Source organism: Bos mutus, unplaced genomic scaffold (assembly GCF_027580195.1).
Source record: "Bos mutus isolate GX-2022 unplaced genomic scaffold, NWIPB_WYAK_1.1 CTG235, whole genome shotgun sequence".
Lineage (NCBI taxonomy): Eukaryota > Metazoa > Chordata > Mammalia > Artiodactyla > Bovidae > Bos > Bos mutus.
In genome coordinates this window covers 136,745-151,739 of record NW_027219743.1, presented here as the reverse complement: position 1 = coordinate 151,739, position 14,995 = coordinate 136,745, and the positions used below count along the sequence as shown (strand labels likewise).

The window sequence follows — 14,995 nt, the reverse complement described above, 5'->3', positions numbered from 1 at the left end:
AAACCCATGCCTGCAGCTCATATTAAGGGAACATAGAAGAAAAGCATAAAGTCTTCAAAATGATCATTTCTGCATGAATAGGCCAATCAAGCACTGTAGATTCAAGCATGAGGATCAGCAGTGTGAAGCTTTTCAGATGTCAATAGCAAAAGGTAAACAAAATCAAGTAGCTGGACTGCCTTTCACCTCCGCCCTGGTCCACTGGCTTCTAGTTGCTAATTATTGTCTCTAGGCTCCTGTCCCATCTCCTGTCGTGTTTGTCTGAGGAGCATCTAAGCCTCTCTCTTGTTAGTGAGTGTCTGGCTGTTTCCCAGCAGAGGGCTGGCACTCTCTGGCACTGGAAGGACAGCCTGTACCCTGATGTGCTGACATCTTAATTCGGTCCTGTAACAGCGAACTTATCCACGGCCATTCACTTGGTCCAAGTGAGATTTCCCCGGGCACCCCTTCCCCTGAATTTGGACTCGAGTTGATACTGTCTTGCTGTGCTTCAATACTTTACTCTCCTGAGGAGAGGCTGTAAGGCAGAAAAGGCCCCATTTAAAGCCTGTATAAATTAGTGTCAGTCATAAAATTCACCCACAGTATTTCTCAGGAGTCCACATGTCAAGAGAGAGGTGAAAAGAATCATTAGCTAAATGTGCTCTTCTGTTCAGCCCACCAGGATTTCAGTCCAGAGCCTGCACATACTGACTAAGGGCAGGATTTTTCTCCAAGCCGATTTAGGGAGAAACATTAATAGTCAAAGGCTCCACGGACCTATTATTCCCATGTCTGGTTATAAGTCCAGAATATTGAAATAGTGAAACTTGTGCATGAAGGTAGTGCATTTTGTTAGTCTTGTTGAGAAACTGCCCTCAGTGTGGTTGCTGCTGCTGCTGCTGCTGCTGCTAAGTCACTTCAGTCGTGTCCGACTCTGTGCAACCCCATAGACGGCCTCCCACCAGGCTCCCCCGTCCCTGGGATTCTCCAGGCAAGAATACTGGAGTGGGTTGCCATTTCCTTCTCCAGTGCATGAAAGTGAAAAGTGAAAGTGAAGTTGCTCAGTCGTGTCTGACTCCTAGCGACCCCATGGACTGCAGCCTACTAGGCTCCTCTGTCCATGGGATTTTCCAGGCAAGAGTACTGGAGTGGGTTGCCATTGCCTTCTCCTCAGTGTGGTTAACCGTACCTGATTTGAAAGTTCACTTTTCATGAGATTCGGAAACAGGAATCCGACTTCATGCTTCCCTGTAAGTAAGGTGATGCAAAACTTGATAATCTCAGTTCACCCACACGAGGTCTCAGGTGCCCAGTAACAACTGCGTTTACATTTTTGACCTTGTGTCAGAGTAAAAGGAAAGACCAATTTACACCTGCTGAGTTTCCTCTGTCTTTCTGCCCAGATCCAATGTTGCTCTTGTTTTCTGAACTCTGCAACTCTGTCTTCTTTCCTGCAGTGATTCTGTCCCTGAGCCCTCCAGGTCAAATACCCATGTAACTAACCTCTTTACCTTCATGTTTGCATTTCCCTGGAGGAGGGAAACAAACACGCCTTCTCCCTTCCAGGCGCCAAGGTGACAGGGAACTCAAGAGAGACCCAGAGAGACAATATTCTTTCTACTTCTGGTAACCATTCTGCACATTTTGTTTAAAGGGTCAAGAACTTGATCTTTGACACAGAAAACAAATTAAAATACTTGTATATATTAGTCCCAAACTCCTAATTAGCAACCCTCCCTACCCTGCACTACCACACTTTCCCCTTTGGTAATCACAAGTTTGTTTTCTATGTCAAAGATCAATCTCTTGACCCTTTAAACAAAATGCCCAGGACTTCCCTGGTGGTCCAGTGGAAGAGAATCTGCTGCCAATGCAGGGGACACTGGTTCGATTCCTGGTTTGGGAAGATTCCACGTGGTGCAGGGAAACTAAGCTGGTACACCACAACTACAGGTAACCAACAAGGACCTACTATATAAGACAGGGAGCTCTACTCAATATCTTGTAATAAAATACAAGGGAAAAGAACCTGAAAAAAGAATTGATGTATATAAAACAGAATCACTTTGCTGCATACCTTAAACTAACACAACATTGTAAATCAACTATGTTGTTGTTGTTTAGTTGCTAAGTCATGTCCCATTCTTTGCGATGCATGGGCTGAAGCACACTAGGCTCCTCTGTCCTTCATTATTTCCTGGAGTTTACTCAAATTCATGTCCAGTGAGTCAGTGATGCCGTCTAACCATCTCATCCTCTGCCACCCTCTTCTCCTTTTGCCTTCAATCTTTCCCAGCATCGTGGTCTTTTCCAGTGAGTCAGCTCTTTTAGTCAGGTGACCAAATTATTGGAGCTTCAGCATCAGTTCTTCCAATGAATATTTAGGACTGATTTCCTTTAGGATTGACTGTTTTTATCTCTTTGCAATCTAAGGGACTCTCAAGAGCCTTCTTTAGCACCACAGCTATATTTCAATTAAAAAAAGAAGAGAGACTGACCTTTAATTAATTAGATTTAAGGGACTAGATCTGATAGATAGAGTGCCTGATGAACTATGGATGGAGGTTCATGACATTGTACAGGAGACAGGGATCAAGACCATCCCCATGGAAAAGAAATGCAAAAAAGCGAAATGGCAGTCTGAGGAGGCCTTACAAATAGCTGTGAAAAGAAGAGAAGTGAAAAGCAAAAGAGAAAATGAAAGATATAAGCATCTGAATGCAGAGTTCCAAAGAATCGCAAGAAGAGATAAGAAATCCTTCCTCAGCAACCAATGCAAAGAAATAGAGGAAAACAACAGAATGGGAAAGACTAGAGATCTCTTCAAGAAAATTAGAGATACCAAGGAAACATTTCATGCAAAGATGGGCTCGATAAAGGACAGAAATGGTATGGACCTAACAGAAACAGAAGATATTAAGAAGAGGTGGCAAGAATACACAGAAGAACTGTACAAAAAAGATCTTCACAACCTAGATAATCACGATGGTGTGATCACTGACCTAGAGCCAGACATCCTGGAATGTGAAGTCAAGTGGGCCTTAGAAAGCATCACTACAAACAAAGCTAGTGGAGGTGATGGAATCCGAGTTGAGCTACTTCAAATCCTGAAAGATGATGCTGTGAAAGTGCTGCACTCAATATGCCAGCAAATTTGGAAAACTCAGCAGTGGCCACAGGACTGGAAAAGGTCAGTTTTCATTGCAATCCCAAAGAAAGGCAATGCCAAAGAATGTTCAAACTACTGCACAATTGTGCTCATCTCACATGCTAGTAAAGTAATGCTCAAAATTCTCCAAGCCAGGCTTCAGCAATACGTGAACCATGAACTTCCTGATGTTCAAGCTGGTTTTAGAAAAGGCAGAGGAACCAGAGACCAAATTGCCAACATCTGCTAGATCATTGAAAAAGCAAGAGAGTTCCAGAAAAACATCTATTTCTGCTTTATTGACTATGCCAAAGCCTTTGACTGTGTGGATTACAATAAACTGGAAAATTCTGAAAGAGATGGGAATACCAGACCACCTGACCTGCCTCTTGAGAAATTTGTATGCAGGTCAAGAAGCAACAGTTAGAACTGGATATGGAACAACAGACTGGTTCCAAATAGGAAAAGGAGTACCTCAAGGCTGTATATTGCCACCCTGCTTATTTAACTTCTATGCAGAGTACATCATGAGAAATGCTGGGCTGGAAGAAGCACAAGCTGGAATCAAGAATGCTGGGAGAAATATCAATAACCTCAGATATGCAGATGACACCACCCTTATGGCAGAAAGTGAAGAGGAATTAAAAAGCCTCTTGATGAAGGTGAAAGTGGATAGTGAAAAAGTTGGCTTAAAACTCAACATTCAGAAAACAAAGATCATGGTATCTGGTCCCATCACTTCATGGGAAATAGATGGGGAAACAGTGGAAACAGTGTCAGACTTTATTTTTCTGGGCTCCAAAATCACTGCAGATGGTGACTGCAGCCATGGAATTAAAAGATCCTTACTCCTTGGAAGAAAAGTTATGGCCAACCTAGATAGTATATCAAATAGCAGAGACATTACTTTGCCAACAAAGGTCCCTCTAGTCAAGGCTATGGTTTTTCCGATAGTCATGTATGGATGTGAGATTTGGACCATAAAGAAAGCTGAATGCTGAAGAATTGATGCTTTTGAACTGTGGTGTTGGAGAAGACTCTTGAGAGTCCCTTGGACTTCAAGGAGATCCAACCAGTCCATTCTGAAGGAGATCAGCCCTGGGATTTCTTTGGAGGGAATGATGCTAAAGCTGAAACTCCAGTACTTTGGCCACCTCATGCGAAGAGTTGACTCATTGGAAAAGACTCTGTTGCTGGGAGGGACTGGGGGCAGGAGGAGAAGGGGACGACAAAGGATGAGATGGCTGGATGGCATCACTGACTCGATGGATGGGAGTCTGAGTGAACTCCAGGAGTTGGTGATGGACAGGGAGGCCTGGTGTGCTGCGATTCATGGGGTTGCAAAGAGTCGTACACGACTGAGCGACTGAACTGAACTGAACTGATAAATGCCTAGCTTTGAATGTTAACTGTATGTCAGGCCCTTTGCTAAGCATGTCCTGTATATGTTTATCCCCACAACAACCCTGGGTAGGAGGAATTTCACATGGGGAAACTGAAATTGGATAAATTAAGTGACTTGCTTGTATGTGGAATTTGAAACTGGGGGGTCTGGCCCCTGTTTCCAGCCTCTGTGCTACAGCAGGGAAAGGAGTAGAAGAGGTGCCACCCTGAGTCTCGCCACTTTGTGGTTATGCAGTTCTCAAGGGAGACCAATCTCCATCATCCTGTGTAGGATTTACACAGTACAAACTAAAAATGCCTCCTGGATTAATCTTGGCAGCCCACACCTTACCACCCTCCTCCTCTTCTCTTGCAATTAGTTCCTGTCTGTTCAGGGAATGTTAACTTAGGTTATTATTAGCTGAAGAATAATTATAACTATAAATATAAAATTCATGTATGTAAATGTATTAATATCTCTCTCCTGCCCTTAATCTTGTCTACAGTGTTATCATGGAGGGGCATTTTATTGTCTTCAACCTAATCTCTGATAGAATAGAGTTTGTTTGGATTTAATGTGCACTGGGCACAAATCCTTAGTACAACAGAGATTGGAGGTGGTTTTTTGTGTTTGTTTTTAGAAATGGTTGTACCTGGTCTACAAAAGAGATGCCACCAACCCCTTCGTCAATGAATGCTTTCCTAGACTGTTTTCCTGGTATGCTTTTGGAATAATGACAGGTGTATGAGATGGCCTGACTGAGACAGGGTTGAAGAAATGCTTTTGGAGCAGTGCAAAACTAACTGCCTCCCCATATGCCCCAGACAACCTTGGCCCCATTAGCACTGTTTTCTAAGGGAGGTAACTGAAAAAAAAAAAAAAAAAGTGTTAAGTTGCTCAGTCATGTCGAACTCTTTTTGTAATCCCAAGGACGGTAGCCCACCAGGTGGCTCTGGCCATGGCCTTTTTCCAGGCAAGAATATTGGTATGGGTTGTCATTCCCTTCTCCAAGGGATCTTTCTGACTTATACTGGAGGCCCAAAGGCAAACTCCCACACTGACTAAACCCTAGAACAACAGTTAACAATAATAAGAGCTGACCTCTATTTAAAGCTTTCTATAGGTCCAAAAAAGATCTTAATGACCCAGATAACCACAGTGGTGTGATCACTCATCTAGAGCCAGACATCCTGGAATGTGAAGTCAAGCAGGCCTTAGGAAGCATAACTACGAACAAAGCTAGTGGAGTGATGGAATTCCAGTTGAGGTATTTCAAATCCTAAAAGATGATGCTGTGAAAGTGCTGCGCTCAATATGCCACCAAATTTGCAAAGCTCAGCAGTGGCCATAGGACCTGGAAAAGGTCAGTTTTCATTCTAATCCTAAGAAAGACAATGCCAAAGAATTTTCAAACTACTGCACAATTGCACTCATCTCACATGCTAGCAAAGTAATGCTCAAAATCCTCCAAGCAAGGCTTCAACAGGATGTGAACTGAGAACTTCCAGATGTTCAAGCTGGATTTAGAAAAGGCAGAAAAACCAGAGATCAAATTCCCAACGTCCGTTGGATCATAGAAAAACCAAGAGAGTACCAGCAAAACATCTGCTGCTGCTGCTGCTAATTCGTGTCAGTCGTGTCCTATTCTGTGAGACCCCAGAGACGGCAGCCCACCAGGCTCCCCCGTCCCTGGGATTCTCCAGGCAAGAACACTGGAGTGGGTTGCCATTTCCTTCTCCAGTGCATGAAAGTGAAAAGTGAAAGTGAAGTCCCTCAGTTGTGTCCAACTCTTCTCAACCCCATGGACTGCAGCCTACCAGGCTCCTCTGCCCATGGGATTTTCTAGGCAAGAGTACTAAAGTGGGGTGCCATTGCCTTCTCTAAGCAAAACATCTACATCTGCTTTATTGACTATGCCAAAGCCTTTGACTGTGTGGATTCCATAAAAGTGTAGTAAATTCTTAAAGAGATGGGAATACTAGATCACCTTACGTGCCTCCTGAGAAATCTGTATGCAGGTCAGGAAGCAACAGTTAGAACCAGACATGGAACAATGGACTGACTCCAAATTGGGAAAGGAGTATATCAAGGCTGTATGTTGTCACACTGCTTATTCAACTCATATGAACAGTACATCATGTGAAATACCAGGCTAGATGAAGCACAAGCTGTAATCAAGATTGCTGCTGCTGCTGCTGCTAAGTCACTTCAATTGCGGAGTCACTTCACTCTGCCATCCTTGGGATTCACCAGGCAAGAACACTGGAGTGGGTTGCCATTTCCTTCTCCAATGCATGAAAGTAAAAAGTGAAAGTGAAGTCGCTCAGTCGTGTTTGACTCTTTGCAACCCCATGGACTGCAGCCTACCAGGCTCCTCCGTCCATGAGATTTTCCAGGCAAGAGTACTGGAGTGGGGTGCCATTGCCTTCTACGCTGCTCTACATAACCACCTCAGTATTCACTAGGGCCAGTGAAAAAACCCAATGTTTGAGTCAGATGAAATGTTCTAGCTCACTGAATCCAACCATGCATCTGATAAAATGAAATTGAATGAAGTCCCCTCATTTTGCAAGGGTAAGAATACTAGACAAGGAATGGCACTCCACTCCAGTGTTCTTGCCTGGCGAATCCCCATGGACAAAGGAGCCTGGCGGGCTGCAGTCCATGGAGTCACAAAGAGTCAGACACAACTGAGCGACTCACACACACACACACACACACACACACACACACGGACTGTTTAAGTTAAACATGGATTTAAATGGATAGAAAAGTCTTTGTTATGTTGAGAAGCAATATTACTCTGTAGTTTTCATCTTTAGTCTTAACTCCGATTAGAATGAATCCAATTTCTCCTCTGTATATTCCAGATATATGAAAACAACAGCCTTGTCGCTTGCTGTCATTTTCTTCAGAAAACCTCCTTTATGTTTAAGGACTTAGGAGACCTTCCTGCTCTGAGTTTTCTCTAGCCCCACATCTGTATATTCTCATCCAGATCTTCAAATGCCAATTTGAACTCATACAATGTTGCCAGAATGCACTAAGGCAGATTTTCTCATGGCTTACTCTGTGCCTGGTTAGATCAGGGTTACAAACGCTTTACATTCAAAGACGGGAAGAAACATATTGTCAAAGGTCTCTGTCTTCTGGTTGGGCATGATCTCTGACACCCTATTTACTTTCCCACTCCTGCCATTCTGGTCCAGGCTCTGCTTTCTCCAAGGCATCATCTCATCTGTCCCTTCTCTTTCACCCCTACAGAAAGGCAGTGCTCTAGGTATAGTGCTTTGAAGTTTGCAAACAGCTTTACAAACATCATCTCATTTAATTAGCATGGAAACTCTGCACAGAATGTTGCTGTTCAGTCGCTGAGCTGTATCTGACTCTTTGCAACCCCATGGCCTGCAGCACGCCAGGCTTCCCTGTCCTTCACCATCTCCCAGAGTTTGATCAAACTCATGTCCACAGAGTCAGTGATGCTATCTAACCATCTTATCCTCTGCTGCCCACTTCTCCTTTTACCTTCAGTCTTTCTCAGGATCAGGGTCTTCTCTAATGAATAGGCTCTTCACATCAGGTGGCCAAAGTATTGGAATTCAGCTTCAGCATCAGTCCTTTTAATGAATATTCAGGGTTGAGTTCCTTTAGGATTGACTGGTTCAATCTCCTTGCAGTCCAAGCGACTCTCAAGAGTCTTCTACAACACTACAATTCAAAAGCATCAGTTCTTCAGCACTCAGCCTTCTTTCTGGTCCAACTCTCACATTCGTACATGACTACTGGAAAAACCGTAGCTTTGACTAGACGGACCTTTGTTGGCAAAGTGATGTCTCTGCTTTTTAATACACTGTCTATGCACAGAATGCACAGATGTGAATAGTATAAGGAAAACACAGAAGTTTCTGTTAACCCAATTATATGGATTATCACGCTAATACTTCATGCCTGGGATTCTGTAACCTGCTTTGCTGGCTGCCCAGCTTTCAGGGTCTCCCTGTTATAAAGCACTCTACATACTGATGCTAAAATCATCTTTCTTTCCTACTGATCTGTACATGCCACCATCTGGAGTCCATGTATAGCCTCCAGCACTCTTGGGGTAATGTATTTTCCTGAGGCCTTCGAGAGTCTGCATCTGCTAAGACCTCTGACTGACTTTCCTCAACCTAGGATTGCAGTGTTTGGCTAATCAGAGTTTTGTTCATTCATTTGTTAATCCATCCAGCATTCATTAATGTATGCATTTTGTGACATAGCATCTATGATGTGCTAGGCAGTGCAATGGACAGTAAAGGGGAATACAAAAATAAGTCATCTCTGCCCTCCAAGGTTTTATAACCTCATCTAGGTCTTATATGCACAAGTGGCTCTAGTGGTAAAGTACCTGCATGCCAGTGCAGGAGACGTAAGAGATATGGGTTCGATCCCTGGGTTGGGACGATCCCCTGGAGAAGGGGATGGTAACTCATTCCAGTATCCTTGCCTAGAGAATCACATGGACAGAGGAGCCTGGTGGGCTACAGTCCATGGGGTTGCAAAGAGCTGGATACAACTGAAGCCACTTAGCATGCACACAATTCAAATACAAGGCTAACTGTGATAAGAGAAGTGGTGAAAGTAGATTCATAGTTGTAGGTAAACTCTGAGGTTTACCTGAGGAAGAATTAATCCCAATGAGCAGAGCATACAAGACCTCCAGGAGGGGTACTGGTGAATCTGTGCAAGGAGAAGTAGATTTCCATTACAAGACTGGCTTGGCTTCCTTGCTGTCTGTTGGTCAAGTTAGGTTTCCTATTGCCTTCTCCTTGTGTCTTCTTGGGCATTTGACCACAAAGAATTTTTTTTTAACCAGTGTCCTAAATACTTAAGGTCCTGGTAAACGTGCACACTTGACCTAGAAAAAGGAAATTTCCAGCATGATAATTGTCAATGGTATATGAAAAGGCATGAACAGACAGATTTTGTTTAAAGATTATGAGTGTAAAGAATAGAAGACAAACTTACAAAGACAGGCACCCACCCTTATCACCCAGTCTCTGGTTGGAGCCACCAATGCAAATAGTGTAAGAAAAACATGTGTCATTCCTGAGGGGAATATCTGCATGATGCATAGCAGGTGATAAACTACACAAATAATAGCACAGCATCACACAGGTTTGTCATGAACCCTCTGATGGCAGATCGTCCTGTTTGTGATCCTTGAAAACTAAAATAAAATGAGAAAGGCTTAACATTTTTAGGTTTGAAACATGTTTTATTATTTTGTGACTTTTATCTCAATTGCATATTCATTCCATAAGCAAACATAAAAATAGTATTAGTATCAAGCACAAACTTTTGTGTGGCATTCTCAGCTGAGGCAGGGTGGGCAGTACTGGGTTTTCAAGTGCAAGCTCTGCCTCTGATCTCCCACTTCAGCCTTAGTCCTTGGGAAGGTCCCATCCAATGCTTCTTGCTCATTATATATTAAAGTGTTAGCAGGTTTGAATAGAGAGGCAAAACTGTATTTAAATTTTCTATTTCAAATAGCTGGTAAAGAAATACACAACATCTCAAATGCAGGCAAAATTAAAACAAGGGATGTTGGGAAGGGATGGGCACCAAGAAAGACTCACCAAGGGTTGCTGCTGCTGCTGCTGCTAAGTCGATTCAGTTGTGTCCGACTCTGTGCAACCCCATAGACGGCCTCCCACCAGGCTCCCCCGTCCCTGGGATTCTCCAGGCAAGAACACTGGAGTGGGTTTCCATTTCCTTCTCCAATGCATGGAAGTGAAAAGTGAAAGTGAAGTCGCTCAGTCGTGTCTGACTCTTCACAACCCCATGGACTGCAGCCTACCAGGCTCCTCCGTCCATGGGATTTTCCAGGCAAGAGAACTGGAGTGGGGAGCCATTGCCTTCTCTGCACCAAGGGTTAGGAGACTCTGTAGAGTACAACAGACACAGTGTACATATATGGGGAAATAAGTAGGTACACAGGGAGGGGGAAAATACAAGGGAAAGCCCAGCTGATAGATGCTTTCCTTGGCATTCTGGATAATCACATGGACCACAAAAATTAAAAGAGGAAAACTAAGGTGAGTCATTGCTTCAAATTCCATCCAACAAGGACTGGAAAGTTGCATGCTGTGTGTGCTCCAGGGCCCAGTGTAGCAAGGGGTGGGCTGTCTCTGCTCCTCTCTGTCCTCTGAGCACTCCAGCCCAGTTCCATCCATTACAATCAGATATTTGGACCCCAGCATCACCATCGCTCCTGTCCTTTCTCTTGGGCTTCAGCTCATCCTTTGTTCTTGCTGGTCAGATTTTCACTGGGTGGGGTGTGTGTGGGGGCTTCTAGTTTAGTGAGTTTAACTGCTATGTAAACAAAACTCTCAAATCAGCTCCCCCTACCACCTAACTTTTCTAAATCCAGAGCCAGTTTTTTAAACAATTTTTTTGCATAGGTAGTATGTTTTCATGTTAAAAAAAAAAAAAACAGAAAAAAATTTATACTTGAAAAAAATCTCCCTTCTTTCCTTTCCTCATGTAGCCAATTTCAACCACTTGCAAGAAACGTTATGTTTCTTCACACACATGCAAATAGAAATATAAATTTCCTTTTTTTCTTTTTAATTCATAAAGGAGTATAATTTTCAGTTTTCTGAACCATGTATTCTGGTCATTTAGTAGTATGTAATGTGCATGCATGCTAAGTCACTTGTGATGTCCAGCTCTTTGCAATCCTATTGACTGTAGCCTGTCAAGCTCCTCTGTCCACAGGATTCTCCAGGTAACAATACTGGAATGAGTTTTCATGCCCTCCTCCAGGTGATCTTCCTGACCCAGGGATCGAACCTGCATCTGATTGCAGCAAATATCTCTAAACTGGGTGGCTTAAAACAATTTGTTGCTAACTCTCACAGTTTGGTGAGTTGACTGGGCTCAGCTGTGTAGTTCTTGCTTTGGCTTCTCACTGTGGTTACGGTCAGACGTGGGCTAGTACAGGGGTCATGGGAAGGCTTGACTGGATTGGAAGTTCCAAACAGCTTCCAAATGGTTGGCAGTTATGCTGGTTGTTGGATGAGCGCTCAGTTGCCAGAGCTCCTCTGTATAGACTGGGCTTCTCACAAGAAGCTGGTCTCTGAGTGGGAGCATCCTGAGAGAGCAGAAAGTGAAAGTTACCCAGTCAATTAAGGGCAACTTATAAAACTGGCACTGTTAGGTCTGCTGGATTCTGTTGGCCAAAGAGGTCTCAGGGCTAGCCCAGATTCAAGAAGATGGAGAAAGAAACCCTGTTCTCTTCATGGGAGAGTAGCAAGATTGTATTTCAGAAGATCTTGAGGTTAGGAGATACTGTGTTGGTCATCTTGGTAAAATACAATCTGTATCACCATCTGAAGTACATTTCTATTCTGCCTAACACGTGTACAAGGCCTGAGGAGCTTTCTTTTATAATATCTAACATCTGACCTCTCCTGGTTTCCACTGACCCCACTCATTCTAACCCACATACTTTTGTAGTTAGGTAAATGTTAGAGTTACCTTCCTGGTAATCCTGGTAGAGTTACCTTCCTGGTAATCCCACTTCCCGTTACTGCAAATAGCCAATGAAACTTTCTTAACATTGGTGTTTACATAAACTTTAGCTTTAATGATGTCATTCTCCTAAGTAAAAATCAGATCTGATATCCACAGTGGTTTTGTTTGACCTTTGCAAAGTTAGCATATATAGGATTTGCTTTTTTTTTTTAAACTTTCAACATTGCAAAATCAGGAGATTCAGATTAAACTCCTTTTGAAAAACTAGGTCCTCATATGTAGAAACATTTAATTCTTTGACTAATATGTTCTAGATACTAAACAAAAGGGAAAAGACTTTCAGGCTCTTGTGGAATTTAATGGACAAAGGGAAAATGGATAAATAACATAGATTAATGAATGGCAACATTGGAGGGCTAGAAAGCAGACAGGACAGGGGTCAGATGGGAAGGGCTACAATTTCAAATTACATAGTCATGGAAGACCTCACTGAAATGGAGACATTTCAGTTAAAAACTTAAGGCGTAGAGAAAGGGTAACATGAAATTCTAGAACTTTGCTTTCCAGTAGAGTATCCCACAACCATATGTGGCTATCTTAATTTGTATTAATTAAAATTGAATAAAATTTAAAATTCGCTTTTTCAGGCACAGTAGCCACATTTCCAGTGCTCAAAAGTCACCCATGACTAGTTGCTACAAACCAGATATAGAACATTGCCACCATTACAGAGGGTTGTACTGGACAGCATTTCAGAGGTGGGGTATTCCATGCAGATGGGAAAGCAAGTGCAAAGGTCCTGGGGTGGGTGGGACATTGCTTGATATGAGCTAGACAGTGGCATTGCTCTTCGGCTCACACATTCCTGCTATGCTCTAATGTGAGTAAGCTTATTTAGTTCTTGCAAGTCTTAGGCAAAGTTAGGGGTCCTGTGTTCTACTGATAAGGAGTAAAAACAGTGGCTGCCCCTTCCTGAAGACAGACTGATCTGGGAGGTGAAGGTTAAGGCCCTGTTGGAAGAGTCTCGCTGCCAGGGCTCCACTATTCCTGCCTCCTGGAATGGTGTGAACAATGATTCACACCACAGTAGGCCTTTACACTTTACCAAGCACAATTATCACATGCATTAGGCTTTCAAGGAAGGTCAGATTCCAACTTGTTCACAGAGAATCACCTCCAGGTCACCAGATTTGCATCTGTTTTGCCTAGCACCTATCATAATGAACAAAAATTTTAGACTTTAATGATGAATGTGCCAAAGAGAGGACAGTGAGGCGGCAGTTCTAGTTCAGTGATGTTTGATTTGTAGCAGAATACAGTGCCTATTTTGAAGTTCTTTGGTGAAAACCATTTCTGGGAAGAGTGGTAACGATTTGGGGCCAGGTTATGAAGGAAAAAAAAAAAAAAAAAACCACCTTGTGTACCCTGGCAGTGTGGTGGTGTTCCGCACTTCCTAGCTTACTTGGTCTAAGTTCAGGTCGAGGCCCACATACAGGAAAAGGGGGTGAAGCGGGGCTTTTCAGCCTAAAGGGAGTAGGGGAATGGGCCACGCCATCGAGTGGGTTTGGTGGTGGATTCTGGGAATCCCGCGTCGGTGGAAGAGAAGGTGCTCAAGGCTCAGGGAGTGGCTGCAGCGGTCAGCTCCGGACTTTGAGGTGTGCCGCGAAGAGGGCGGGGCGGGGCCGGGCTCACGTGGGCTGGGCGGGGGAAGTGCGCGGGACTGAGCTTGGCGGGGGCGGTGCGAGCCAATGGGCAGCGGCTAGCAGCGCGCCCAGCGCCCGAGCCGCCATCGCGCCCTTTTGCTGCCTGGCGAAGGCACGGACGGCGCGCGGGGGCGAGCGCGGGAAAGAGCCGCCGGCGCCAGAGCCGCCGTCAGGGCATGAGGACGGCCGTGGGCTCCGTCAAAATGCAGCCACCGTGAGAGAGCCGGGTCCCGGCAGCGGTGGCGGCCGTGGCGGCGGCGGACGGCGCCCTATGCCGCAGCCCCAGCGGGCGCGAGTCTGACGGCGAGCAGCTGCCGGTGCCTCCGCGGCCGAGGCTGCGGGACCTGCCAGCGCTGCTGCGGAGCGGGCTCACCTTGCGGAGGAAGCACAGCACCGCTGCGGGCCGGGTGAGTGGCCGGGTCCTGCGCGGCCAGATTGGGCGTGAGAGGCTCGTGCGTGGAGTCCGCGCCCACCCTCCGGGGCGGCCGAGGGGGGGCATCTGGAAGTAGGGGAAGTGCCGGGAGTGGACCCCTTGTGCCGGCCTAGGCAGAAGAGGGGCCGGGGAAGATGGGGTCGTGGGGTGCCCACTGCGGAGTGGCGGTTTCCCTCGCCCATAGGTGCACCTGACTTCGTCCAAGCGTGCCTGGATTCTAGCTGCGGGACTGTGAACATCGCCCGAAGAAGGGCCGTTTGCCTGTCCCCAGAGGGGGAGCTGCAGATGTCTAGTGCCAAATGGCGGGCCCTGTCCGACAGCGATCCCAAGGCCCCACGCGCGGGACCTCAGTTTGCAGGAGGCAGGAGAAGTGTGCACTGCTGTCGGACGCCTAGTTGCAACTTTGGGCACCGACAGTGGCTTAGAACTCAAGGAGGGACGCTCCTCCACCAGGAGCCTACCAAACACACCAGCAGGAAGTGAATATTTAAGATTCTGGGGGCGTCGCCGAGAACTAAGCTTTGGCACCTACACTGGCTCTTGCCCCGCCAGGGCCGAGGGACAGACGCCAGAGTTGGAAGTTCTGGGGCGAGCTCTAGTTCCTGGGCTCCCCAGTCGGCAGCACTTAGTTCTCGGCGACCCCTCCCCCCCCCCCGCCGACCCCTCCCCCACCCCCCACCCCCCGCCCCAGAATCTTAAATATTGACTTCTGCTGGTGTGTTCGGAAGGATTTCTGATGGAGGAGTATCCCTCCTTTGGTTCTAAGTACATCTAATGGCCTGAGAAGGTCAGACATGTTTTGTGGTGAAGAAAAGCGGGACAGCCTG

The 14,995-nt window shown here is 45.4% G+C and overlaps 1 long non-coding RNA gene across 2 annotated transcripts in view; it reads left to right on the top strand.

Moving 5' to 3' along the window:
• The first annotated feature begins 13,847 nt into the window (after positions 1–13,847).
• LOC138986892 (uncharacterized) overlaps positions 13,848–14,995 on the top strand; it is a 132,452-nt gene continuing 131,304 nt past the window's right edge. For both annotated transcript variants that reach the window (XR_011463477.1, XR_011463476.1), the window contains exon 1: positions 13,848–14,142. This is a non-coding gene — a long non-coding RNA (uncharacterized lncRNA). The remainder of the gene's footprint in view (positions 14,143–14,995) is intronic.